General features: G+C 45.3%; 1 protein-coding gene, 1 long non-coding RNA gene and 1 other non-coding gene across 3 annotated transcripts in view; 1 reads left to right on the top strand and 2 right to left on the bottom strand.

Annotated features, from left to right (window-relative positions):
- Positions 1-4,001, bottom strand: part of cntn5 (contactin 5) — an 80,741-nt gene extending 76,740 nt beyond the window's left edge. Inside the window, exon 1 of the mRNA XM_019887392.1 lies at positions 3,405-4,001. The gene's annotated coding sequence lies outside the window, so the exon portion shown is untranslated. The remainder of the gene's footprint in view (positions 1-3,404) is intronic.
- A 2,072-nt stretch (positions 4,002-6,073) lies between these two features.
- LOC109526189 (uncharacterized) overlaps positions 6,074-27,572 on the bottom strand; it is a 32,992-nt gene continuing 11,493 nt past the window's right edge. Inside the window, exon 3 of the long non-coding RNA XR_002170282.1 lies at positions 6,074-6,286. This is a non-coding gene — a long non-coding RNA (uncharacterized LOC109526189). The remainder of the gene's footprint in view (positions 6,287-27,572) is intronic.
- On the top strand, positions 20,468-20,540 carry trnar-ccg (transfer RNA arginine (anticodon CCG)). Its single transcript has one exon. It is a non-coding gene; the product is annotated as a tRNA-Arg (tRNA).

Below are 27,572 nucleotides of genomic sequence, written 5' to 3'. Positions count from 1 at the left end.
AACACCCCCTCACCCATCTCTTCCCCACACATTGGGAAACTGAAATGGTAAAAAAAAACACGCTAATGCTATATATGTCCACATTTCACTCCCTCCACTTCTCGGTCATTGTGTTGCCGCTAGCTAACAGGTCAAATCCGGAATGCAAAATGGCGACTTTCTTCACTAGTCAAATCTGGAGGGGACTCGACTTGGAACCGCTTGCTTTTTGTCAACGTCACTTGGGAGTGGACTTGCTTGAAACCAGAACTTAAGTGTGTGACCTGCACATACAGTACAAGCCTCACTACCACCTCTGCTCTATGGAGATGTGACGTAATTATCAAACGCTGTTTTTGTTCTCGCGGGCCGCGGCATGTCAACAGCAGCTCTGCCTTCGGGGTTGTCTGTTCGAATCGGAGTCACTGCTGAGAGTGACGTGCGTGCGCGTTTGCCGAACGGCAGGCGTCTCGGCAGTCGTACCAATTACGATGTCAGATTAATCCTGGAGGGGGATGTGTGTCGCTCACTCGCTGAAGGGGAACACTCAGACAATCAAAAGAGGCCGACAGAGACGTGCCGCTACTAATGTTTATTCAAAGTAGTCTTTCATCCCAACAAATGTCAGTCATGTCAAATCGTGGCGTAGGATATTGTCAATCGCTGTGTTTATAGATGCTAATTTTACAACCTCAGCCCGTGAGCCACACTGTGCTATTTATACACTAGAACAAGTGGCTCTCAAACTTTTTGGGGTCCAGGGACCCCTTAAAAGAGGAGACTTTTTTTTTTTTCCGAGGACACCCACCTCATAAGATAATGCCAATTAAACCTAACTAACATGTTTACCCATAACTGCCATTGGAATTGAAACGTTTGCATTGGTTTACATTTGAGTTTCAAAAAACTAAGCTAATTCTTTTTGTGGATTAAAAAACAAAAAACTACAGAAATGAAGTATTTTTTTTTTCACAACAAAGCTCCATTATGATATTAAAGTCCAATTAAAAAAATATTTCAATGATTTTTGACGAACAGTTTGGCCCACGTTACGTTACGGTACTAATTCGAAAGCAAATGATTTGGTCAAGGCGAGACTTGGTGTAAAGTAAGTTTGAGAACCGCTCGCCGCCTGAGAGGTTCAGTGTGACGACTTATCACAGAGTCGCCATCATCGAAGCAGACGGCGCGCTTCGGGGACGTGTCGGCTTGTTGGGTCGGGAGACTTTTATGTCGGTTTCCACTCAGATTTGTCAGTGACAAGCAGACACCCTTGGGTGCCATTGTCTTGGCGAGACAGTTCCTTCCCCCCCACCGACCCTTTCGTCGGATTGCTCGCTCGCCGTCTTCACCGCGATACATTTTCATTCGGGAGACCCAGGGGTTAGCCTTCATCACCGCGTTGTCATATTCAATTAGCCAGAGGACCCGCGTCGGTATTTGTCTCCGTTAAGCAGCGGCGAGCGTCACGAGCCACGCTGAGATGCCGCACCTGCAGCAGTGGGGGGGAGGGGAGGGGCTGCCGGGGAACGCAGAGGTGAGGGGTGTTCAAATTGCCGGGACCTGATGCAAGGGCCACTTTGACAAGCTGCACCTTTAATTGAATAACTCTTTCGATGCTATAGCCATGAAAATGAAAAAAAAAATTGTAGTAAGCTAACAATTTATCAGCGTGACTCAAAATCATTAAATGTGATCATGTCATGAATTAATGTGTAATTGCAAATCCCCCCATTGTGGGACTAATCAAGTTTATCTTATCTTAATGTGATTTGTTCACAAATAGAGCAGAGCAGAAAGTGGAGCAAATCATTTTTTGCTCCTCCTCGAACTAAATTATCTGCATTCAACAGCGTTATGGAGGGAAATGTTGTCAGTGCTTGTAGGCGGTTTATGTATTTGCATGTCTACAATGTTGTCTAGTACCACTATCGAGTGTTGATGACTTGATGTTTGTTTTTTTATGGTCAAACAAGCAGAATCAGACTGACCCATAAACATTTACAAATTTGCATATCTTCGGGAAAAAAAATGTTTGCTACGATAGTCGTACTTTTTCAAAGAAAAAAAATAGTTCGTTCCAAGATCATATTACATTGTATTTTTTCCAAGATAAGGTCGAAATGTTTAAATGGCATATTTTGACAAGCGAATTAAAAAAAATAATAATAAATCATCTCTCATTATGCCTTTTATTCTCAAAATAAATACAACTTCATGCCTGTAAAAATGCACCTTTTGTCATTTCCACCTGTTCCTTGTGTCTACCCATCAGCTCCCTCCAGCTACCGGTGTCTTGTCCAGGTGTGCCTCGTTGTCTCATCAGTTTGTTGAATTCAGTTCCCCGTTTCCTCAAAATCCGTGTCAGATTGCTCAAAAGCAATATTAGAAAACTCAAATATTCATGCTGCACACACCGCTGAGTTTGTCTTCATGAAAAGCCTTTAAATGTTCCATTCCAATCCCAGAAAAAAATGAACTAATTCACATTCACGGGCCATTTCATCAAGCACACCAGGAGCATCTCATGACAAATTAAAAACAGCTCTCAGAAAGATGCAGTTCTGCAAACTGCAAGTACAATCATAAACACGCTGTTGAGTTGATTAGCCTTTTCGTTTTGTGTCTCATTGCATCGAATGGATTGGGCCAGCAATTCAGGCTCCTTGGTTTCACATTCAAGAGTCTTCAATCTTTTATTCCGAATTTTGGCGGGGCCGGCGCTTGCACTTGTAAAACGTCTCTCCATTATACATGAAGAAAAGCCACAAGAGAGCAGGAGGAGGATTTCTTGGTAGCAGGCACGCGCGTATACACTTTTTTTTTGACTTGTTGGCCTTGGCCAAGTTCTGTCATAGCTATCACCACTTGACTGAATGATGGCTGGCACGGGCTAACACCTCATATCAAAAGAAAAATCAATGTCAAGTGACAAAAAAAAGGATAAGCTGGTTTTAAAAAAAAGACTTTCTGTGCACGACCCTTAAAAAATAACCACTAGGCAACTGACATGGAACCCAAGCAACAGCACAACAATCTACACCGCAAAGTCAAGCCTCAAAAAGCCATGAAATTGAATTCTGGGATGGACTTCAAGAGCACCTGCAAAAAGACAACCCGAGCGCTCTTGTGGAGACTCATCTGCATTAATTGCACATCCAAGCCACTTTCATTGTGCGCCTAAGTGTTTGGAGGTGTGGATTTAAGTGGAAAATAATTGGCTGCGTCTGCGAGCTTTTCGATCCACATTTCCACTCGTTCATTCTACAACGAGCAAGTTCATTAACTCCAGACAGGAGCAGCAGGTCAAAAAACACACTCATTCCTAAGATTAATATGACGTCGAAAGCCGTCATTTCTTCTTTTTGCTCGATTTGGATGGAAAACAAGTCTAAACACGAGAGTCCACAGTGCTTTCCACTCACCGGGAAAGCAGCGGTACGGTCCGCCTCCGTACGCCGGGCTACTCGACTCTTGTGCGGACCTCCTCCGCCGCCGCCGCCGCCGCTACCGTCGCGTCCAGCCTCCGTCCAAGAAAATCTCCAGAGAAGTCCGACAAGCTGCTCAGCGGGCGCCGATATCCATTCCCGAAGCAGGAGAAGAGCTCTCATCCACTTTGGGTCCCGTTGTTGCGGTCTTAGTTCAAGTCCGCTCGTTCGTGAGCTTCTCTCGCTGGAGTCCCTCTGCAGGGTTGCATCCCAGCAGCGGTTGACTGACTGATTGAGGGAGGGAGGGAGAGAGGGAGGGATGGGAGGACGCTGGTCCTTCCCCTTTCTGCGAGTGAGGATGAGGAGTGGCATCCCGCACAACGCCTCTGGCCACTCCTGGTTGGCACCGCGAGATTTTCACGCTGATGATTGTGTTGTTTCAAAACTAACATGGCCCCACTAGTCAAAACATGGTGTTGTGATTCTGTGGAATATGTTTCGACTCGGGCGGCACGCCGGCCTCACGGTGCAGAGGTGCGGGGTTCGACTTGCACTTCATTATCCATGGTGGAAACGTATATTATTCTGAAAAGTTATTCTTATTTCTGACTGACTGTTGAGGCATGTCAAGATGCCATACCTGTCAACCTCGGCTAAAAGCTGCCCTTATAAATGATTACGATTCCCCTTACAAAGCAACAAAAACCCGTACAACGGTTTACCGCGCATGCGCACATCATGCTTTATCAATCCGAACATACGCAGCGATGAAAAAAAAATATACGATTGAGGATTACTTTTGCTGGTTTGCCGTGACAATAGTAGCGATCGACGACGGCATTGTCGTTGGCTACCAGCAGGTGAGACGATCTGGATTTGAGCCAAAATGGTCTTTGTGAGATCGGTTCACCATTGTTTTTTTTCCCGTATAAAAGTTGTAATACGCAGTACATGATTTGAAATGATAAAAAAAACGTATAAAATACGGGGAAAACGTACAAGTTGACAGGTATGAGATGCGAATGGTCACGTAATTTGATGTGAAAACCGCAAGCTAGCTCGAAGCTCGCTCTGCACAATAGGCGGCGAGTGGCTCTTGATTGAGCATCATGGCGAGTTATTTACTTTAGATTTGTTCTGTGGTGTCTATTGCGATAGTGGCCATATTAAAGTGTTGTCGAGATCCCTATGCTTTTTGTACTGCTTGTAAAAGTGTATAAAAATCCTCACATTTGTTGTTGTAACAATCTAGTATTCAGACAAAATTAAAATAGCTGTGCTAGCAATACTAGCTAATATTAGCGCCGTAAACGAGCCAACATTAGCCCCGGCTGCTAGCATGACTTTTTCATAACGAAGGCTTATTATAGTGCGATATTGATCGATTTATTTTTATGGAACGTACACTCAATTAAAAAACAAAAAGAGGTGATAAAAATAGTCGCTGAGCAGAAATGTTGCTTTAAGCATCGCTCGTGAATCCTTCCGCAGTCCCAAAACATGATTTTTAGCTTTTTTGAAAATTAAGTTGTCCAGAGTAATAAAAGGGAGTGTGAATGCTTGTTTGTCTTCCTGTGCCCTGCGATTGGCTGGCGACCAGTTCGGCATGTGCACCACCACCTACCCAAAGTCAGCTGGGAGAAAACAGTCCAAGCGTGGAGAGTCTCTGTCAATGAAATGCAAGGCCGGTCAATTACACCTCTCTGACAGCGTTGTTGTCTTAGTACAAGATTTTAAAAAATGATGTTGTACAAGCAACAATAAATCCATTATTTTATGCAAAATCCAGACTGCGTGTGTAGTATTTTTTTTCCTTTTGATTAAGGTCAAACGCGTCACATTATTCTTTTCTAAATGAAACATTGTGGCTGCGCACATGCTCTGACCTTCAAATTACACGCCGCAGGCGGAACGCATCATGTTTCCTTGCAGTAGTACACCTCAAAGAAAAAAAAAACCCACATCTTTTATTCCTAAATGAGTCGCAACAGGATGAGCATTTTTCTCCATGTAATCCAGGCCCTTCAAAGTGCCAGCATGTCTGTTTTTAAACTCTCTTCTTTCGGGATTAGAGGGGATTCGTTAGCATTTGCTAAGTGACGGACCCATATGGGATTTAATGTCTTTGCTGGACACTTTGCCCAAACTCATCCTGAGAAATTACCAGTGACGATGATATGTTTTATTTATTAATTTATGAATAAATGATAGAAGTCGAGATTTGCGCTGGGGGGGGGCGGGGTAAAATCGACAAAATTTCCCACGTGAATTTAAATGCAACAGTCATGCACTGCCACCCTCAAGAGACAGCTAACATAATTGAAAATTAAAAAAAACTAAATTTAACAAGCTCCTGAATCCATCCATGCTCGTAATAGTCTCGCAAAAATAGGACTTTATTTTCAAGGTACTGTTATTTCATTTTCTTTTCAGCGTGACCTTAATATTCTTTTGTAGTCTCTGCAAGCTGCCGTGTCAAACTCATTTTCATCACAGGCCCCCGTTGTCGTTATGGGTTCCCTCGGAGGGATATTAAGACTGGGAGACTCATATGAAAGTAAAACCTCATCAGATACTTACGCATACACAATTACCCCTGCATTTCATTGTTACTGCATGAATGGATGGACTTTATATCTAAAAATATATATATATCAAGAGTCAGAGAACATATTGAGAGGAGTCGTATGAGGTGGCTCGGGCATCTGGTTCGAATGCCTCCCTGGTGAGGTGATCCGAGAGGAGACCCCGGAGATGACATGCTAGAGGAACCGGATGATGAATCCCGGCCGGCCTCTGGATCCCCACGGAAGGGTTGGATGAAGTGCAGGAAAGTCCGGGCTTCCCTGTTCAAGCTGCTGCCCCCCCGAGACCCGGCCCTGGATAAGTACGAAAAAACGGATGGATGGAGTCATAGAAAAAAATTAATAACCAAACACTGAAAGATACAATTTTGGTGGAGCGAGATATTGGCCATCTGTAAAAAGTGAAGCAAAAATTGCCATTTCGTTTTTCGGCTGACGTCAACACACTGTGTTTTAGGGGGCCACAAAATAAAATATGGCGGCCCAGATCTGGCCCTTGGGTTTATGTTTGATAGCTGTACTCTACAAGCCTGCCAGTCCACATTTTACGCTACCTTTGCGTCTCTTTCAAACACATCAGAAGAGGCGGCGAAGTGGCACGCGAGCCGCCCGTCGTTAGCGCTAACCGGCGCATCCAGTCGAGATCCGTTGCCTCCCTTTCTGGTCTCACTTAACAAGCTCCCATTGCTTCCTCTCGTCTCTAAAGTGTTTGACTGACATCATGGAGCTAACAGCCTATCTTTGTCCGCCATCATTAATTAAACAGTGCCCGTGACGGAGTGCACTTCCTATTGCACAAATAATCAATTCCGGCGCTTTCCCCTCTTATCAGCGAGTAGATGCCATCTTTTGAGAAGCGATAATTGGGGGTGCTTTTTTTTTTTTTTTTGGTTTAACGGCGCTGGTTGTCAGCACTGATATCCTTTGAGAGTTTTGCACATAACACCACAGTCGGCATTGTTCCCTGTGTCTTTGGCTCAGTAGTGAGTGAGGATGCGACTTTAATAGTCTTGCAGATGAAAACGGTGTTGCGTCGGTGCCGCGCGCCAAAGCTGCACCGTTAATTGCATCGTCGCCCTTTGAAAGGATATTCTCGGTGGGGCAAACGTCACAGACAAGTAAAAAAAAAAAAAAACAAAAAAAAAACGGATAAATCGTTTTAAACTGGACGACCTTGGAGAATCCGAAACTCAAAATCTTGAGTCCACGATTTTCTGTTGAGAGCCTTTTAATTGGCAACTGGAGTTCTGAGTCAAGCGGAGGAGTTCAGATTCTTCAGGTGTTCTTCATGAGCTTGGAAAACGGTCACACTCTCGAGATATGCAGTCAACCGTCGCCGGGTTGCAGTTCAGGACTCATTCTTGGCCTGGTTTGCCAAGCAACCGAAGAGGACGCTGAGGTCTGAAGTCCGATGCTGAGACTGCTGTTCGCTGGGTAAAAATCTCAAAGTCAAGTTGTGGAAACAAACATTTTTTCCCCCCTACAAATTGAGTATGGCTTGAGTCAACCAGATGATCCTGACCGCCATTTTACAGTACATATCCGGCGACAGTATTTTGCAGCTACTTGATATTTGTGTGACGGTGGCTCCGTCCAGCCAAGGTAAAGATGTGATGAGGGGGACGTTTTTCACACAAAAATAAACTGTACGCCTTCCCCAAAGCTCGATGAACACGGAACCCAACGCGCCACATTCATTTAGCATTCCTGCACACTCGAGCACACACAAAGTTCCTCGCGGTGTTTGCTCATTGCTGCTGACTCAAACAATCCCTTGCAGGTTTTGGAGTGTTACTGTGTCATCAGTGTGACACATCACACACATAACTTCATTACAGACGACCGCAGAAACGACAACAACAGATATTATCTTTGCATAGGGAGTCACGGTTGTATCCGCTTTCTCGCTGCCATCCCGGCAAATTGGCACATGAGATGCGCACATCAATGTTGCAATGCTGACATTTATCTGCCATTAAGAACGGACCGGCCGGAGCCCGCGTTCGCAGAGCTGTTGCAGCTCTTCACGAGGTGGCAACGTTCGCGGTTTTCAACACAGAGGGCTCAGGCCAGCGAGGACCGAATTCACGAAATGGATTGCGCGGCTTTTGCAGAGCGCTAAGCGGTAATAAATGAAGCAAACGGATGGCGTGTAATTCACCAAGCACGCGCAGTGGTGGCATGCGGCAGTAAGTTCAAGGCGCTATCAGCGGCCGCAGTTCATTCTTTGTGGATTTAGCCCTGAGTATCCGGTGATAAATGTCAAGAAGCTGGCAAATTTGCTGCAACCGGTACCTGACATTCAAGCGAGTTAGCTGGGAAATTCTGGAATTGCCGCCTTAGCTAGGCCAATGCGAAAGGCGCTTCAGTTGGGCTTCCCCAATTGTTCGGCAATTGGCAACTGATTGAAGAATGCATACTTCCACAATGTACAGGAAAAATCAACGGTTCTCAGATCACGTTCAATTCAATAAAGTAGGTTTGATAAAACAGCCAACTAATTACAGTCCTCGATGCGAGCTGGAAGTCTGACCAAAAAGCGCTGATTTAAGAGGCATCAAAAATTCAGTAAAGGTCACAAATGGAGCATTATTGTTTGGCCTTGGTGTAGTTTACCTGCTAAGTGTCACATGAAATATTAAAAGCTAAGCAGGGTACGCTAACTTCAGGCTCAGCATCCGTTATTTGGGCCGTGCTTCTCCTTCCAACATGATGAGCCTGTCATGCGGTTTATAGCGGGGTGTTAGCTACGAGATGACAGCAGCCACACGTAATTAAAGCGGCGTGTGTTTTGTCGGCAGGTTATAAATTAGATCCCGACAGAAGGGTTGGCTTGTGGGAAGCAACTTTCTCCCAACTTGATCTTGAAAGTTCTGAACGTCGCAAGACAGCGACAGTAAATCTTCAAACGCTATTTGTTTTTTTTTCACGTTCAATAGTAAAACATAAAAACTAAACACATTCTCCAGGGGAATAGGCAATAAGCCTTACGGCGAATAGTGAAGAAAAAGAGAATTACCGTATTTTCCCCACTATAAGGCGCTTCGGAGTATAAGGTGCACCTTCATTGAACGGCCTATTTTAGAACTGTTTTCAAATATAGGGCGCACCGCATTATATAGAATAGAAGCTACAATAGTGGCTGCGGTTGCGTTATGCATCCACAAGATGGAGCTACGCTAAAGGGAATACAATACAATACAGCTTTATTTATGTAGCGTTTTCACAACCACTGCAGCCGTAACAAAGCGCTTTACAGAACATTTAAAATACTACGTTCAACAAATCAGAATATTGATCCATATATAAAGCGCATCGGTTTATAAGGCGCACCATCGGCTTTTGAGAAAATGAAATGCTTTTAGGTGCGGCTTATAGTGCGGAAAATACGGTACACCCACCACGGTACACTCGTATCGTACATCTCTGGCTAAACTTAACTTCGCTAGCTGTCAATAGCCTTCCTATTAGCAGCGCGGAGGGTTCCACAAGTAGACAACGCAAATCGGTGAATTCGTGATTAGCTAACCACAAATTGGTGGAGGTTCCCCGGAATTGAATATAAGTCTGCGTACGTTATGTAACTTTGTGTGTCGTGTTCTTGTTGAGGCGGCTTCTCGGTTTAGAAGAAGCATCTCCGAATAAATGTCACTCATTTGAGATTTGCGGAACTGAGATCGGTTGAGGTTCAGCAGCAAAATTGTCTTTCCTATCTTCAAGCGCCGATCAAAGAGTATGACAAATTTTCAGTCAAATGGCCATATGGCATTTGGCAGATTCCACACTACTTATACGCCGACAGTGTTCCAGTGCATACTTAAGATGAAAAAAAAAAACCAACAACAACACGTGCGGTATCAGCAGCACAAAATGTCCCTTACATAAACCTTCCACACGGACGCTTTCACACTTCCAGCCAACAGAAATATCTTGACATCTGTGATGGGCGACACATTGACAGAAAATTCTATGGGGAAGGCAAACTTCAACCCTTCAGACGTGTGAAGCTTCTTCACCAGCGTCAGTCGAAGATGAGGAAAACAATACAGCAAAGTCCATCCATCCATTTTCCGATCCGCTTTATTCTCACAAGGGTCGCGGGGGTGCTGGAGCCTATCCCAGCTGTCTTTGGGCAGTAGGCGGGGGACACCCTGAACCGTTTGCCAGCCAATCGCAGGGCACACAAAGACGAATAACCATCCGCGCTCACACTCACACCGAGCGACAATTTAGAGTGTTCAATCAGCCTACCATGCATGTTTCTGGAATGTGGGAGGAAACCGGAATACCCGGAGAAAACCCACACAGGCCTAGGGAGAACATGCAAACTCCACACAGGGAAGCCAGAGCCGGAATCGAATCCTGCACCTCTGCACTGTGAGATCGACGCGCTAACCACTGGACCGCCATACGGCAAAGTGCAAAGCAAAAATAAAAATCCAACTCAGCCTAGAGATCTCAAATCAAAGTGAAATCTGCTTGCTCATTGTCTGCCAAAATATTTCTTCTTACCAGGCAGGCTGTGACTTTCACTTCCTCCAAGCATTTTCTTTTTCCTCCAAGTCATCACTGAGGTTGTACTAAGGGTATCAATTTAGCTTGAAATAAAAAGTACTGTTGTGAAAGAGCTGTAGCTAGCATTACTGTTTGTTCAAATTACTGTATTATTACGCTTGCTGTTACTTTATTTGAAGATTTTTTTTTCTCGTTCACTCAGCAGCTAATTTTGCTTGAATTAAGTACCGCATTTCATTTTCAGTGTAGGACCCTTGTTCAGCCAAATGTCCGGAATATGGCGAAGATGCACTGCGGCATGTTGAAGCAAAGTGGACCGCAAGAGTGTGTGTTGAGATGTGTGCACGTCAGAGTGTTATTATTTGTCAAGCGTGTCTGTCTTTGGGCGTTTTAAGTGGGGGCTAAGAATTGACGTTTACACTGGTGCAGATGGCGCGTGGCATTAACATGCTGAGCGAATGCGAGCAATTCATATTTATTGCTCAACAGATGCTGACTATATAGGCGGCGGTAAATTACAATTTGTTTGCTAGACGGATGCTTTTCATTATTGGGCGCGTCAACATCTGCCGGGTTCGACTTACGCAGCTGCATCGAGTCACTTTGAGGGATATTCCTAATTGGGGCGTGCGGGAAATAACAATTGAGCAAAAAAGTTGGGACTGTAAAATAGTCTCCATTAAAATGAACCAAAGGCTTAAATGTGTAAAAGCCGAATCCGTGGAGCTTTTAAATAAAATCACATTATGGAGGTTGATCGGGAGTGATGGCCATAAAAGCACCGAGGCCAATGTTTTATTCATCCATGACCGTTGCTGTTCAGCAAATTTGGGGAAACCACCGGGCTATGAAACACATCAAACGATGCGCCTTCCGGGGGGGCGGCCATCTGCCTAATTATTAACCAGCATTTGCAGCAACACAATGTCAACCAAACAATGCAAACACAGTCAGCGCAACGCCATCGATGCACATTACCGCACACATTGCAGTCTAGTGCCCCCCCGCCCCCCCACCATCGGCCATAAAAGGTTGCATTAATAATTCAAGCGTTGTAATGATAGCGTGAATGAAAAATATAAAACTCAAGTTCAGTCATGTACAGTAAATACGTCTGAAAAGTATGGGGCAATCAAATGGAAAAAACATAAGTGCGGTGCTCAGCGAGCATGCCTTCATATGTCGCATTTGTCAAGAACAGCCCTTTTTTTTTTTTTTTTTTTACACCACTGCACAAACATTGCAATGCGTAATCTTGAAACGTCATATATCCGTATTCAGGATGGCCAAGTACCAATACCAGGGATCAATATAGAGACCTTACTTTAGGGTATTGGGTAATGTGGAGACCGCCGATACTAGCCACCAATACTTAAGGAAAAAAAAAAAAAAAAACATCGAGTAAGCCCTTCAGTTCTGATTTCAAGACAGAATGCAAAATATCGCCTGCGTCTTTTTCAGGGGGGTTTCTCTCGCGCTTTGCTTAACCGACTCGTAAAGTTGGCCATCTGCCTGAGCGACCACACAAAGCTGTCTGCCTGAGAAATTGTGCGCGGCGTCCCCGCTGAAACACGCGGCGCATTTATCAGCGCTTGTGCCAGCAGAAGGCTTTGCGCCACCAATCATCGACCCTCCCCATCACAATCACCCGCCGCAGACAGTCGGTGCGCCGCTGTCACCAATAATACAGTACGACTTCATTCAGCTGGAATGGCAAATGGGCAACATAATTACCGAGACGTAATCGTATCCCGCAGCAATGAGTGTCACCGGAGAAGTGCCATTAGCTGGACGGCGTGACCGATTGGCTGGTCAACAGCAGGATGGCTGGATCGCAGATTTTCAAGGCCGTAGCATGCGTTGTGAAAAAGTTTGTGCCTACTGGTGGAATCGTGCGCGGTGCTGTCCCGTAGATGATCAACAATGCAAACCCAGAATGATTTCTGTTGCTGACCTGTGAGACGCAACATAATCGTTTGGTTAAAATCGTGTCTTAGCATCCGAACTGCTGGAAAAAGAAGAAAAAAAGAGATTAGCAAGAAATGCTACAAGCTAGGCTAACTGTTAGCTTGCCTGATAACTGCGGCATATTATGCAAACTCTTGGTGATTGTTCCTGTACAGACAGTTCAAGCTTCAGGTTGCTTCCTGATTGGCTATTGTTCCGTTGCACATCATAATCGCAAAAGTTCGCGAATTTATGTTGACAGCATTTTAGGCCTTGTGATTGTAGCTCTTCAACATGCCTCTGTCATTAGCGACATTTAGCAACACTTCGAGAAAATGTGGGAATGTTTGCCAAAGTGTGAAGTAAAGGAAAGATGGTGACTCTTAGCGATTATTTGGGAGAGTATTGTGAAGATTAGCAACTGTTTGCCTCTCGTTGAGAAAATTCAGAATCTTTTTTGGGACCCTGGAGTAGCAGGCAAATCTATGGACCCAACCGAATGAAAAGCGGAGGATATTATTCTGTTTTCTGCTGACCACTGTCAAAGATTTCAAGAATACGAAAAGGAATTTCTGCCAGGTGGAAGCCCAACAGGCTGCTGCCGTAACTGAAGAAAGTTCTTCCTCAGTCGGGACCTCGGCATCAACGTCCGTGACAAAGAGCAGCTCAGTCGACGAGGTTGCGTAAAACAGGTCATTGCCTTTCTCTTTGCGCCTTGTTTCCATCTTACCGTTTACGAACCCTGACGAAAGCAACAGTTGGCTACGTTGGCAAGCATTTGTCGCGACACGGGCGAAACACACAATGAGATGATCACTCAGCATAACCTTTCGGAGACATCTGAGAACCGCAAGCCCGGGGAAAAAAATGTTGACGTTTGACCCGACTGTCTGTTTTTATTTGCAAAATATTCTGTCGGAGAATCCCCACTGTTCCGAAGGTGGGTGTATTTTTAGTTGCCGAAGGACAAAAAAAAAAGAAAAAAAAAAAAAGCAAAGAAGGCTTTGCGGATACTGTCATTCACGTTCCTTCCGGGAGGATTCCTCATCTCCCGTGAGGCGTCCCATTTGTCCCGGAGTAATTCATTACTCGTTCACCCGGTAGTGACAACAACTCAATTCCATCTGGCTCCACTGGCTCCCGGGTGGGGGGGCTTGCCGAACCCGGAATAATAAGGACCGCCAGCAGGAAACATATTTGCTCACCTATTACCCCGGTAACAATGCCATGATTGATTTGTGTTTGGATTATTCTCGTGTCAGCGGGCCGCCAAGAGCCTCCTTAATGGAAGACGCGGCCCTCTTTCTACCTTGTGTCGATGTTCCGAATCACCGGAGATAAAGGAGGCGCCGAGCGGAGGCGGCAACGTCGTCAAAGCCAGCGGTGACAATCGCGGCGAGGCAAGAGTGTCACGCTGGGTCGCCGGCCAACACATGAAAGTCGGCATGGGTCGACAAAGAGGAGCTCAGTCGTCAAGGTTACGAAGACGACAGAATTGTCTGCGTGGGTATCACCAAAGCCGAGAGACGACATCGAATTTGGCTCACGGCTGTTGTTTTATTTTCTTCATCAGTTTGCAAGAGTGAGGATCTTTTGCAAGACAGCCCGGGGAGCTCGGGTCACGGGTTGCTTTTCATCTATTGACCTGTTAAAAGGCCAATGTTAACAGTTTGTTAAAGTTGAGGGATTGGAGGGGAAAAAAAGCGCTTGCAAAGGCAAGGTAACAACAAATCCGAGAATACAAACGAAATGACAAGAGTCCAATTTTACGAAGCAAAACAAGAGCAAAATCAAAAGATGAAATAATATCAGTACTTACAAGCGAGAGACTCAAGAGCAACATCAACAATGACGAGATCGAATGGTCTAGAAAACGACACTTGAGCACGAGCGAGCAAACACGGTCAATAATCCGACAGAGATTTGGCGATGAGGCAGTCCTTAAATACATGGCTAACTTGATGAAAACATTGGCGGCAGGTGTGCACGCTGGAGGGAAAGCCCTCCTCTGCCACCTGCTGGAGACACACAAGAAGAGGATCATGACATTTGCATTGCATTGTTATATCCAGCACGCAAGCAACAATCGTGAGGATAAGCTGTTATGGGCTAAAAACATTTTTCATGGTTACTTGCCTGCCAGTGTCCAAAATATTTGTCTTTAAAATTTCAGGGGTTATTGTAATTCATCTGAGCAAGACGTCTACTGATTATGAGCTTAAAAAAATGTCCACGGGCAAGGTATCTATTGTTGAATTTGAAGTATGTGCACAGTTTTTTTTTTAACCATCTTGACCAGTCTGAGCGCTGTAACAATTATCCTTAAACTTACCAAAGTGAAGCCTTCACGCGTCACCTTTTTCGGGAAAAGCACAAAAATGTTCATGTTGAGTTTTGCTTTCACACCAGACGTTAAACCTTGAATGCAGCTTCGATTTACCGCCGCTGTTGACTTGTGCTACAAATGATGGCGACCACAAACAAATCTGCTTCCCGTTGCAAATGACGGCTTTGTTGGCGCAGTTGCAGTCCAATTTGAATCACAAGAAACCAAGAAGTAGCTGCGTCCAAATTGTCGGCCTGTGTTTGATAACGTCAAAATGCCGTGTGAAGACGGTCCAGATTGAAGCACTCCTTCAAATGCCATCCACCTACAAAAAAAATGAAAAATTTGTCATCAGGGCTCGATGACAAGACAGTGACCTCCATATAAAGCACTTAGGTCATTGCGTGCATTTTTTAACGGTCCTGTTGTTTACTTCTCGGAGGACATTTGGGAAAGTGCCCCTGCGGACATAAGCGATATTTCATCCCAAATGTTGTAAGTTATACAGCAGCACAAACTCAAAGACACGCTGATATTGAGGACTTTTCGAATGGGTCGCGGGCACCCCACTGCCGCCCGCACTCACCCAGGGTGCGGCTTCAGAGGCCAGCTGCCGCGGCTCCGCCTGACAGCTGGGCAAATATTGGTGATCTTTCCCCTGCAGGGGGGGCGAGAGACCGACGCCGCATATCCCGGAGCCAGACTTTGAAAGCACCCTTGATCACACATGTACGCCGCTCGAGATAAATACGCGCAAGACATGACTTTCCCCGCGGTACCCGTCACTTTGTGTTAACATTTAAGAACTCGGCTTTCATCCTGATTGAGTTTCAGAAGAATTAACGTTGCTGATCAACTAATTGGAAAATGAATGATTACACCGTAGAACGAAGCTTATTTTGCGGGCAAACGCAGATTTTAATTCCTGATCAGATTGCGCAAGACTATCAGAAGTGATAACGCCGTATTAGTAGTCAAGGGGCTATTTCGCTTTCCATCATTTTCTCTCCACGATAGCAAATATCTCATCTCTTTTTTTATTTATTTTTTTTTGCATCTTGGATGTGCTCCAGCTCTGCTCGAATTGATTAACGGTGGCTTTAATTCCACAGGAATGCTGACATGCTGCTTGGCGAAAAGCGTCTCCTGAAAACATGCTCCTTAACTCCTCTCATCACCACGACGGCCGTTCTGCACAATTTAATGAATAAGTCATCGGGAGGTGATCGTGATTGATGTGACGGAAATAAACAAGCACCTGGACTCAGCGTGCTCACCGGATGGTTAGCTTAGCTACTTGGTATTCCGTTTGCACTTTCAATCCAATTTTCAGATTATTTGAAATTGAGCAGATGTCCTACAGATTACCTTATAAGAAATCCATTAGCAGCTCTAAACTGAGAGATGGATCGTTAGTTCATGTTCCTCCATCCATTTTCTACCGCAATCCGGGGTCGGGTCGCGGGGGCAAAAGCTTGAGCAGGGAAGCCCAGACTTGCCTCTCCCCAGCCACTTCTTCCAGCTCGTCCCAAGGGATCCCAAGCCGTTTCCAGGCCAGCCGGCAGACATAGTCTCTCGAGTGTGTCCTGGGTCGGCCCCTGGTGTGAGTGTAGAAGAAGAACGGCACCGCCAAACCTGTTATTGGCCTCCACAGCCCTTTGAAAGCCACACTGTGGAGGCAAAATCCTGCCTGCCTCACCTCGCACATTATCTGCGTTTTCACGCGATCAAAAAAAACAATTATGTAACACAAATATGAATCACCTTAGCCTGACTACGTATATCAAGTCAGAATGCATCTTGCAAGTATCTGTCATCATAGCGACATCGTTGCTGAAGTCTTGACAAATGACTCCCGCAAGATGGCTGACACCTTGACGTATGAGACACCCATTCAACGAGACATCCAGTGTAGGCCCTATACAGTATATCTATGCATCCACGTCTCCCTCATTTCCCTCTAAAAGGAAGCCACGCATCCCTTGACTCTACTTCCCGGTTAAGGAAGCCGGAACTGGAAGCTTACCTCTGCTATTTCAAAATGACAACATGTGTAAATCCGCTAAATCAGTTCAACCATTCATTGGATGTTTGGACTGTATATCCAATTGAGTACTTTAAAAGAATAATGGGCTATGTTCTTTTCAACTTGGCCTAAAAAGTGAAGGAGGGAAAAAAAAAAGATTTATGGCCTGGGGAACAAGACAAAACGGCTGTTGACAATTAGCATAAATAAGACAGCAGGTTGACTTGCCGACTAAAGGCCATGCGTGAGGCTCTCTTGAAAAGACACCTCATGGGGTAATCTGCATTTTTAGACTTAAAGAGGACACATTATGGAAATTGGGTTTGTTTTAATGGCTTGTATACAAATAGTTGGCTCTCTGGAGGGTCTGCCCAGCCTTGTAGTATTGTAAAAACAATCAGATAATGTCTTTTGGGATCTGCCTGTATCTACGGCGTGAAATGAATGGCATGTGGGTTATGTTGATATTGGAAAAAAAAATGCACCAGAAGTGCAAATGTACATCCACATGCAGAAAAGGCTGTATAACTTCCATTAACGACCCAGGCTAAACTTAGCTCCTCACCAGCATACAGAACAAAGCTAGTCAGTAAATTGATATGTATCGCTTAAACTTGCTTCCTTGATTCCAATTACTGTACTATTTGCCTATTTTGATAAGCTTTTGATGGCCTCTTGTTGCATCTTTGGGCGCTTCAGAGCACAAACTGCAAATAGGTGAGTTTTTCAGCAAACTACATGAGGATGAGGTCCACAAAAAACATGAATAGGTGAATTTGTCACGAACAAACCAACCATTAACAGATCCTTTGAGCTATTTTCATCAAGCGACGTCACAAACATGCCACGAAAAGATATCTGGAACTGATTTAAAATGTGAGGGGGTGGGGGGGGGAGCAAGCATAATACGTCTCCTTTAAAAGGCATCTCAAATATGCAAACTCATGATGGGGTCCATCTTGAGCAGTAATTTCGCAGCGAAAGGTAATAAGCTCTTCTAAGAGAGGAGAATTCACAGAGAGCCAAGCTGTTCAAATGGCTCCAAGTTGCATTTGTGCCCTCAGAGAGACACTTTCGGATTAATAAGTATGGCTTTAAACTCATATTAAGGCTTTTAATGGGTGAAAAAGCAGTCATTATGGGTTGTTATAAAGCGTGAAAGTAGGCAGGGTGCCGTAGAGGACCGCTGTCGATCGGTCTGTTGGAGGCGTAATCTCAGCACAGGTTGGCAGTCGTGCGGGGCGACCTGAAGGTGAAAGTCTTGAGAGCCAACATCAATCAGTGCTGAGGGAAAAGTGGTCCAAACGGTGTTTACATGGCCACGTAGGGCTGGACCACAACGAATGCGGCGCCCTACTTTTTCGAAACTTAAAACGGCGAGCGTCAGGGGTCGTCTATGGCGTCACGTGATTGACGCGACAACTTGGATACAAATGACTTTGATTGACATTTTTCACATTTACATGTTAAGGTAACCACACTTTGACGGATTTGATGGACTGATTGAAATTTGAGGAGATTTGTCTCATAAGACGACAAACTTGTTCTTTACTTTGTTAGTTTCAGCGTTCCCATAAGACGACAAACTTGTTCTTTACTTTGTTAGTTGCAGCGTTGAAAACCCATCTCCTGCAATTTTAAAGAGCAGATGGTTTAGATGCAGCCACTGATGACAAGCAAGTGACGGAGCCCAAACTCACATCTGCCTCATCCAGAAAATCTGAATCGTAATTCTTCCCGTTGAACGATGGTGCAGTTTTTCAGTTGAACAATAACACCCGCATGAAAACCAACTATGAGAGCGGTCTGCTCATGTAAAGTGACTTCAGTGGGGGCGGGGGGTTGTAAAGGAGGCAAGGGTGGCACTATGCTATCCAGCTCATCCTTGCAATTGGGATGTCCTAGGTTCAACTCTGGCCCTGCATGAATTAAGTGGCTTTGTCTTTTAGACCAAAAAGTACGATAATAGGATTTAAAAAAAAAAAAAAATCCAAGATCTTCCAAGACATTACACCTTGGTTGAAAACAAAAATTGTCGCTACACATGGAGGTTCTGGTTCATTGTCTGAAGGATTATGAGGGGTCTTTGGGGGGGGGGGGAAGAAAATACACAATTTTCACAAACCCCTGATCTAAAATGTTTACGACTTTCCTCCCTTCATCAAGCGACTCCCAATCTCACCCTTCTGCGTTTATTTTGTTTGTCTTCCTCCCTAACCCCCCCTCCCCCCTCCTCCTCATTTCGAGCTCAACCCGTTAGCTTTTGACGGCGCTCCAAAGGAATTACTCACCGTGACCTCTCAGCGCTTTGACAAGGTCACGAGCTTACGGTACCGTCTCGCCTTTCTCGCCGCGTCTGTTCTCGACTCGTAATTGATCTGGTTAAGAAGCGCGCGGGAGGGAAGGTCACGGGTGGCCGCGGACACATGCTCTCCATCAGCGTGACACAGGCGGCGCCGCCATCTTTTTCGCCTACAGCCGCGCGTGATGAGCTCCAATTAGTTTGTACGGCGACGCGTTTTGTTATAATTTTGGGCAGCTGGCTAAAGTCAAGCCTCTCCTTTCGCAATAGCGCTGAGAAACAGTCATCTATGCCGTCATTACATCTCAGCTTGATTACGGTTTTTTTTGTAGTCTGCCAGTCCTCCCACCAGCATCTCCAGTTGGTCCAAAATGCTGCTGCTCGGCTCCTAAATGGATCTCCCTGTACATTTTTGAGTTCATTTTAAGAATCTTTTGTCTTTAAATCTATAAACGGCCTCACCTCACTTGCAGCGGACCAGACAGAGGACAAAGCAGAGCGTCGGAGGGGATTGAACTTTTTCCGCCAAGGGTCGCTCCCATTAGGCAAGCCCCCTCTCCCTTCATCTTCAACACTCGTCTTCAGAAACATTTTTATTCTTTGGCTTTCGACTCAGTATGAGACTCAGCATCGTTTTAGTCATTGTGTTTACTGATTTGACGCTATCAAATTCATGGTTATTATTTAAGCTTTGATTTGTCTGACTTTTGCTTGATGTACAAGCACAGTATATGCAACTGTGGTTGTTTTTATAGTTATTTATCTTGCATGCAAGAGATTGAAATTGATGAAAAGTGCATTTACACACTTTGTGCGGTGTTGGAGCAGGTTGTAAAATATTGGGGGAGTCGGTGCATTCATTTTTTTTGGCCAGGGACTGTGTTGGTTTGCAGCAACGGTAATCAAAGGAGGCAAAAATGCTCGTATGTACAGTTATGTGGGCTCCTGTTCTCCGCTGCTAAAACTCGTGTGTTTTTTCATCTGTCTGGAATAAAAGCTTTGAAATGCCCACAGCTTCTGCGAGGAACCACGAAGCTGTCAGACAACATCTGGTCACACATTTGTGCGGTAAGAAAAATCTGCCAGTGAATTTTAACAGGAGCGTGGTTGCCGTGAGAAGGAGATGGATCCCGAAAAGAATGCAATGTTCAATTTGCACGGGCCCAGGCAGCCTTCTCAAATGGCTCGGCTTCATCAATCAGCCCCGGATCGAGGATGTTAATGAAAAGAAAAGAGTTTAAAGATGCAGGACCAAGCTTTGATTCCGACAAAGTTTTTATGGTGTTTGCTCATTAGTGGATGGAAAGCATAGTTGTGTTGAGAGAAATGTCTCTAATTAAGAACGCCTTGACTCAGCGTGACCCAGTGGCCTAAAGGACAAGGCATCAGCCTCCGGAGCTGGGGATTGTGGGTTCAAGTCCCACCTGGGTCGAAAACGTCGCAGGAAAACTTGCTCTTTGGTGACATTATTTGATCTGGCATTCACAAGTTAAAATCCATCAAACCCTCTGGAACCAGTCCCAATTTTTAATACCAGAGGATGATCCCCGCCTCTCAAAAAAAGCAAATACACGAATGAGCAAATTCAAAACCACACGTCAGAGCCTAGCGCTAATCACAGCTGCTGTGTTGTGGGATTCACAGATTAGCATTAGCAACCAGCGTCACCAGTATTAGCCTCAACTAACGGTAGCCTCTGATAACTTCCCCATCGGCACCCTCGAAGGCAGTGGTCCCCAACTCTGGTTCTGACGGGCCGCTATCCTACAGGTTTGAGATCTTTCTTTCCTCACACACCTGATTCAAACGGTCGGGATCGCTAGCAGGCTCCTGCAGAGCTGGCTAATGAGCTGATCTACAGCGTGCAGGATACTAGCGCTCAAGGACCAGCGACCTACGCTCGAAGGGTTACACGGTCGCAGTCACTCTATTTCTATAAGAAGGGTTAAGCCCTGTCACAGCTTGGATTCCCTTTCACCACCTCCTACCCAACAATCCGATCACCGGGTATGTTCTCCTCTCGCTGAGTTGACCTTCTCTTCACTCGCGTCCTCTTTGACAGCAACGCCACCGGATAGCGATCGCTCTCTGAGCCTCAAGAAAGGAGGGCTCGAAAAACGCCTCAGAGACCATATTTCCCCGAGGCACTCTTATCTCGGAACAAATATTTGGACTTGTCAGGGGAGAGTGACTAAAGAGTAATGCAGGCGGCTCTTCAGAGTCAATCCAGGCTCCTCCGGAGCGTGACAAATTCCCACCCGCCGATGGCAGGCTTCAATGGCAGAGCTGGTGTCGCGGCTTCAGGAAACGGGAAGTACGTTACATTTAATCTTCACTCGATGGCTGTCAGTCAATCAAGCTCACATCCTTGTCATGCGCTGCAGTGGGTCAACTCCTTGCGCTGCGCCCAGCCAAGCAAGCCCGAATTTCCTGCTACTGCTTAATGGCAAGAAGAGGCGGCGGAAGTACTCGCACTTCCGTATGCGCTCAATGTGGCGTCTACGTACATGGTCAGCAATCGAATAGAATCGGGTCGTTCTCCCGATTCTGAAATTACGGAATGGTTTCGGTCCTGAATACATTCAAGAAATGCTAACGGTTCATAAGCCCAGTCAGGCTCTGAGATTTTGCAGACTCAAGTGAAGTTTGATGGAGGCCAGCCAGAGTTCAAAACAAACATGGTGATGCTGCATTTGGCCGCGATGCTGCACGCCAATGGGATAAGCTTGAAACAAAAGTGAAGTCAGTCCAAGCGCGAATGTTTTTCCAGCCACGTTAAAAACGTGCTTTTAATTCAGTGTATGATTAAGGTCTTCTAAAAACGTTTTTAAAATCAAATTTTTCTTGCACACTTTGTTCTTTTTGCAAGCGACCTTTTATTTCCGGACTTGGTTTTTAAATGTCTTGGGTGATTTTCAATGTCATTTTTTTAATCGAGTGATACAGATCCGATTGCCTTGCGTGCGAAATGCGCGACATCAATAAAAGTCCTTTGCCTTGTCTTGCCTTGCCTAAAGCTACTAGCAAACACGAGCAAACGGGCCAAGTCAAGCATGTCATGCCTCCTTTGTGCATTGGCAAGATAAACAGGAATACCGCTATTTATTTTTCATTCGTTTTGTCAATAGTTTGGCCATCTGCGCTCTGAATGCATATGCGTTTCTTTATTTCAAGGTTGGGCTTTCAGTATCCAGCACGGTGAAGCAGTGGTTAGCATTCTGGCTTTAACCTTGCAGTGTGAAGTTTGCATATTCTCTCCATGCGTGTTTCTTCTTTTTCGGGCACTATGACTTCCTTCAACAAAATGATTCCACCCCCCGCCCCCCAATTTTTTTGGAGGAGGGGTTTGTTTCAGAACCACTGGTCTGTGTGAATAGATATTTATATACCACTCCACACCCGGCTGTTTTGTGAGATTAAAAGATGAGACCAAGATTCCTTTCCAACTTTAATGTGACCAATACCACAACTTTTAATCTTTTGAATAGGGTGAGTAAAGATAAATTGCACAAGTACGCACACCCTCTTCGAATTGGTTACATAGTTGTGTTCAGAATTGAGCAGTTCCTTTCAAAGTAAGGTGAAATGGAAATCTGTGCACACACACCAGCCACCATTTAATGTGCCTCAAATTAACCCTAAATAAAGTTCAGATGTTCTAGTAGGCTTTTCAGAACCTTTTTTTTTTCATTCTAGCTTGAAGGTTTACCTGACTAAGTTTCTTCTCGTCTTTTCGTTTTATAGATGTTCTAGTAGGCTTTTCAGAACCTTTTTTTTTCATTCTATCTTGAAGGTTTACCTGACTAAGTTTCTTCTTGTCTTTTCATTCGTTTTAGAGGGCCCTACGGTTCTTACTGATGGCACTGCTGTACCACATTTTCCGCAGTCCATGATGACTGTCTTCATTGTGTTTCATGGTATATGTATTGCCTTGCAAATTCTTTAACACCCTTCTTCAGACTGAACAAAGAGATCCCTCCGATGCTGTGGAAGCTGCTATAAGATGTGAAGACCAAAATGTCAGGAAAAGCCTGCTAGAACATCTGAACTTCATTTGGAATTCAGATGGGGCTCTTGAAATGATCAGTTACTGTATAAGAGGGTGTGCACACTTGCACAACTACATTATCGCGGTCGTTGTATATTTTTGAAATGATGTATCTTGGTTTTATTTTGTTCTATAACAAAAACGTGGCATGTGACCAGGGCTGCCTGTACACACACAAAGCCGCATGAATATTGCACGCCTGCGTTCAGCAATCATCTAAGTGGGAACACTGCATGTATGGGATTAATGCTCGCAGTTCATTGGCTCATGGGAGCCTCCAGTGATAAATCATTCATGGAGTTGGAGCGACATATTTAGAGGTAGTACTCGCCTCATCCCGGAGGAAGACTCATTAGTCGAGTTTGCTTTTGCCGCGAGGTCGCGATATTCCGTGGGAGGAGGGCGGGAGGCCGTCGGGAATACCGCCGCATTTGTTTCCGGGTGTCCCGCCATCATCGTCGAAACGAGAGGACGCATTCGGGAGTTTAAGGCTTAAAACAAAAGCGGGAGGTGGATATTGATTTATGGGCTCCTGCAGTCTTCCGCCCTCATTCATCATGCTGTCTACACGCGCACCGGCGCGCACACACGTCAGTCCCAGGAGCGGAACTTGCGCTTCCTCTCGGCTGACCACTTATTCTCATGTAGGAGTAACGAGCATAACTCCTCTGCCCCCGTTGGACCGTCACACTCTGGTGGCGTGCGGTGCGGCGCGTGAAATTCGGACACGTGTTGCTGTTTGATATTAGCGCGGTGTTCTCGGCCATCAGCTAATTAGTTTGTTGTTTTGAAAGTTACTGCTGATACGAGGCACCTTGCACACGAGAGATAAAACCGAACAACTCAATCTAATTCATAAAGAGGAAAGCGAACGGCCATGGGCCAATCTACTTGCCGTAATTGGCCCGCGACATATCGTCGCGATAGCCACCAGCTTGCACAATCTAAATTGAGCAAAAAGACAAGGTGCAAGTTGGTGTCACTTCAACGTTCCCCCTTGACACGAATTAGCACTTTATATTCATACAGGGCTTTGGCGCCATCTTGTGGCATCGTATTTAGGGAGGAAGGTGAATTCTTCAGCCAATAATGGAAGATAAGTTCCCCCCCTCCCAAAAAAAAACCCCACAAATGAGTGAAATTGTGAACCATACTGGGATTTATGTGTCAAGAGCAGCATTAACAGTGCATAAAATAACGTGACTAAAAAATTCTGCCATATCGCAACGTTTCTTTCCAACAACACAAACGTTACCCAAACCCTTATTTTTGCTGTGCTCAGTTCGGTTTGTCAAATGAAACAAAGAGAATCAAACAACAAAAGTCCGCTAGCTTGATGCTAGCGTAACGCGAACCCCAGTAAACGAGCTAGCGCACATCAGAGTTCACGTTACAGTCTTTAAAAATCTTCAACCACAGACGGAGCAGTGTTACATGCTGTATTTATTCACTCGTGTCGTCGCTCTAAATGTGAGAGATGGAAAACACGTAAATGTCAATATGCGTTGCTCTTTAGCAGACAACAACGGATTCTGAATGAGTTCCTATTCTCCACATAATTGGAATTCATAAAAATACGATTTTGTTTGATGTTTTGGCATCTGTGACACCACTGCTTGCATGGATGTTTGGCTTTTTTCCACGGTATCGTTTCAAGATGGGTATCGAGTGCCCGAGTCCAAATGTCAGTGTTGTGACATCACTAATTAGCATGATGCTAAACAGCTCAGTCCCTCGCCCTTGGATGATTAATTGAGCAGCTTGCATCACGATAAATCTCTCAAGTCCCCTCAAAATTTAATGATCGCCTTCAGGTTGTGTTGCACTTTTCTCTTCGCTACTTGACGGCATATCAGCACGTGACGGATATTTAAATCAGGCTTTGGTCTTCCGTTGAGTCGAACCAATACAAATACATGAGATGTATGGAACAGGCTTCTCGTCGCTTCTGTTTTGCATTGTGAGGAAGTTGGAGAAGGTCTCGGAATAGCGGGGTTTCCCCTCCTCCTTCCACACTCACCTTACATGACCGTCGCCGCTCGTCGGGCGTGAATATTACACGGCGTGTTATTCATCTCGCCACCTTCCTGCAAGGCCCCTTCACAAAGTCAACCCCAATTTATTTGCGCTGGATGGACTGTGGCGGTAACGGGCTCATTCACATGCGGCCGCTCGCGCCGCATTTCGTCTTGACTCGGGCATCACGTCGAACCCCCGGCCAGCCCGAGTGAATTAAAAACAGCGGCGGCATTCGGATGAAGGGCCCCGTGGTTAATAATTCAAAGATGAACACGCTAACGTTCGGCACTTCAATCTTCACATCACCTACGGAGTGTGAAAGTGTCTGTACCTAAATTCCAAATGATAGCACGATGCTATTATAGCGCTCGTCCATTACGTTTTAATTTACTATAATGTGTCATATTTGAAACCAGGGGGGCCGTATTCATTTTGTCAACACGGTGAACGAGCGGTTAGCACGTCTGAATTTCAGCTCAGGCCTTCCTATTGAGTCAGCAAATATTCTTATCACAAAACAGTCTCAAAGGTGCTTCACGAGCTCCGAGCTTAACCGCACAGGAGGGGAAGGAAAAAAGTTTATTTCATGAGACTGTGACTGTGGATGGTATGATAAACAATGACGTTGCAGCCACGTTTGTTTGCTTAATATGGTGGGAATGTCATGATTTAGAATCCGACGTTCTTTTCTAAAGACAGATTATTTCAGAGTGTGCATTCGGATCAATTGAAAATGTGTTCTTTACATATGGAGGGAATATGAATGAGTTGCGGCGGAGCATCACGGGATCTAGGAAGACTGCCTCCATGTGAAGACGGTAGGAAGGTCAAATATATCAAAATTTTCCCCAAGCAACCATGAAGCTTCGCCACTGGCGATCAGGCTGCAGTGTAACCTCAATTCAGCACACCTTTTCGCTTTCGTTGCTTTGGCGCAAAAGCCAAAGCAGTAAAAATAACACTTTGACACCATCTTGGTGGCGAGAAACCATATTGAAGTGAGTTGAGGAGTTTCGCTGAGAGACCATCAGATGTGCTGTGGCAAATGATCCGACCAATAATATATTTGTGTTCATCTATCTGTGCCAACAATGTATCGTGACAGGCACAGCAGTAAAATGCTTCCGCACCAGATGACAAAAAACCTGCGGAACGCCCCCAAAACAAACAAAAAAAAGGATCTGACAAGAAACACAACCCGGCTTCAAACAAGTGAACGGTTTTCAAAAAGCATAAGCCCGCAAAAAAAAAAAACCAAACAAACCCAGAATTCAATCAATCACTGTTCAAAGGTTTCTTTTTTTTTTTGTCAGCGCCAAGGGAAAGGGGAAAGTGAAGGCACAACTGCAGAAGGGAGTATTTGCACTTCAGAGCAATCAATAAACGTATCAGTGGGCCACTTCCAACCACTGCCCTGCATCAAAGCCTTCGACTGCGGGGGGTTTCTAACCCGCCGCAACAGAAAGTGAGGAAGCGGCAATGCGGGAGTTGTTCTAAAAAAAAAAAAAAAAACGAAAAGACACGAGATCTAACAATGGTTCGATATGCAGCGTTGCGCTAAGAAATCCGACAGTTGTCTGTGGGTTGCTCGGGGGGCGTGCAGATATCCGGCATAATAACCCGCAGTTCAAAAGGATGAAGTCGGCGGAACTCTTGCTTTCCCTCGCCCGAGCCAAAGCGATTGTACTCTCGGATTAACAGAATGCGCTTGGCTCAAACCGCCTTTCCCGATTGTCGATCAATTTTATGCACAACAGAACCCGGGCCGCTGTTCTAATTGTGTTTGCGTTAGATCTCTTTTGGTAGCACGCTGGCAAACAGAGCTGAACCACCCACTTCCACTCCACTGAACAAGAAAATGGGGCCCGAGCTTCGTTGGCAGGGGCGGAGGATAAATTTGCCACTCCTTGGAAACAATCACACGTCTGGCGGAGTGCAAATGTTTACGGTGCGCGGTGCGAATAGGACCGAAAAGAAAAACACATTTTTACGAGTCTGGACGAGTTGGAAATAGCTGTTAACATCTGTGCTAATGCTCTCGGACTGACATTAAAGTTGGGGGGGGGGCGATCAATCATGCGCCCCGTTTACTTCCCAGGCTGACGTGCGCTCTGACCCGGCGGCCCTTGCGATAGCCATCAATCTGTCGCATCCGCTTGTTCTGTGGGCAGCCAAGGAGGGAAGCGCACACCAGGCAAGTCATTCAACGGAACGTCTTTATATATTGGGGTGGGGGGGGTGGGGGGGATTAGTACGTAACGAGATAATGCTTGCAATATCTCGATGTTATGATGGATGACATACGACAATTTGAAATTTTGGTTCAGACTTGGGCAAGTATCATCGAAAAGTTGACATGCTCGATTTGCTCTTGCGGGCCACACAAAATGATATGGT

This window comes from Hippocampus comes, unplaced genomic scaffold, assembly GCF_001891065.2.
Source record: "Hippocampus comes isolate QL1 unplaced genomic scaffold, H_comes_QL1_v1.1 scaffold194, whole genome shotgun sequence".
NCBI classification, from domain to species: Eukaryota; Metazoa; Chordata; class Actinopteri; order Syngnathiformes; family Syngnathidae; genus Hippocampus; species Hippocampus comes.
Note: the sequence above shows the minus strand (reverse complement) of the source record. Positions and strands in the feature narration are given on the sequence as shown.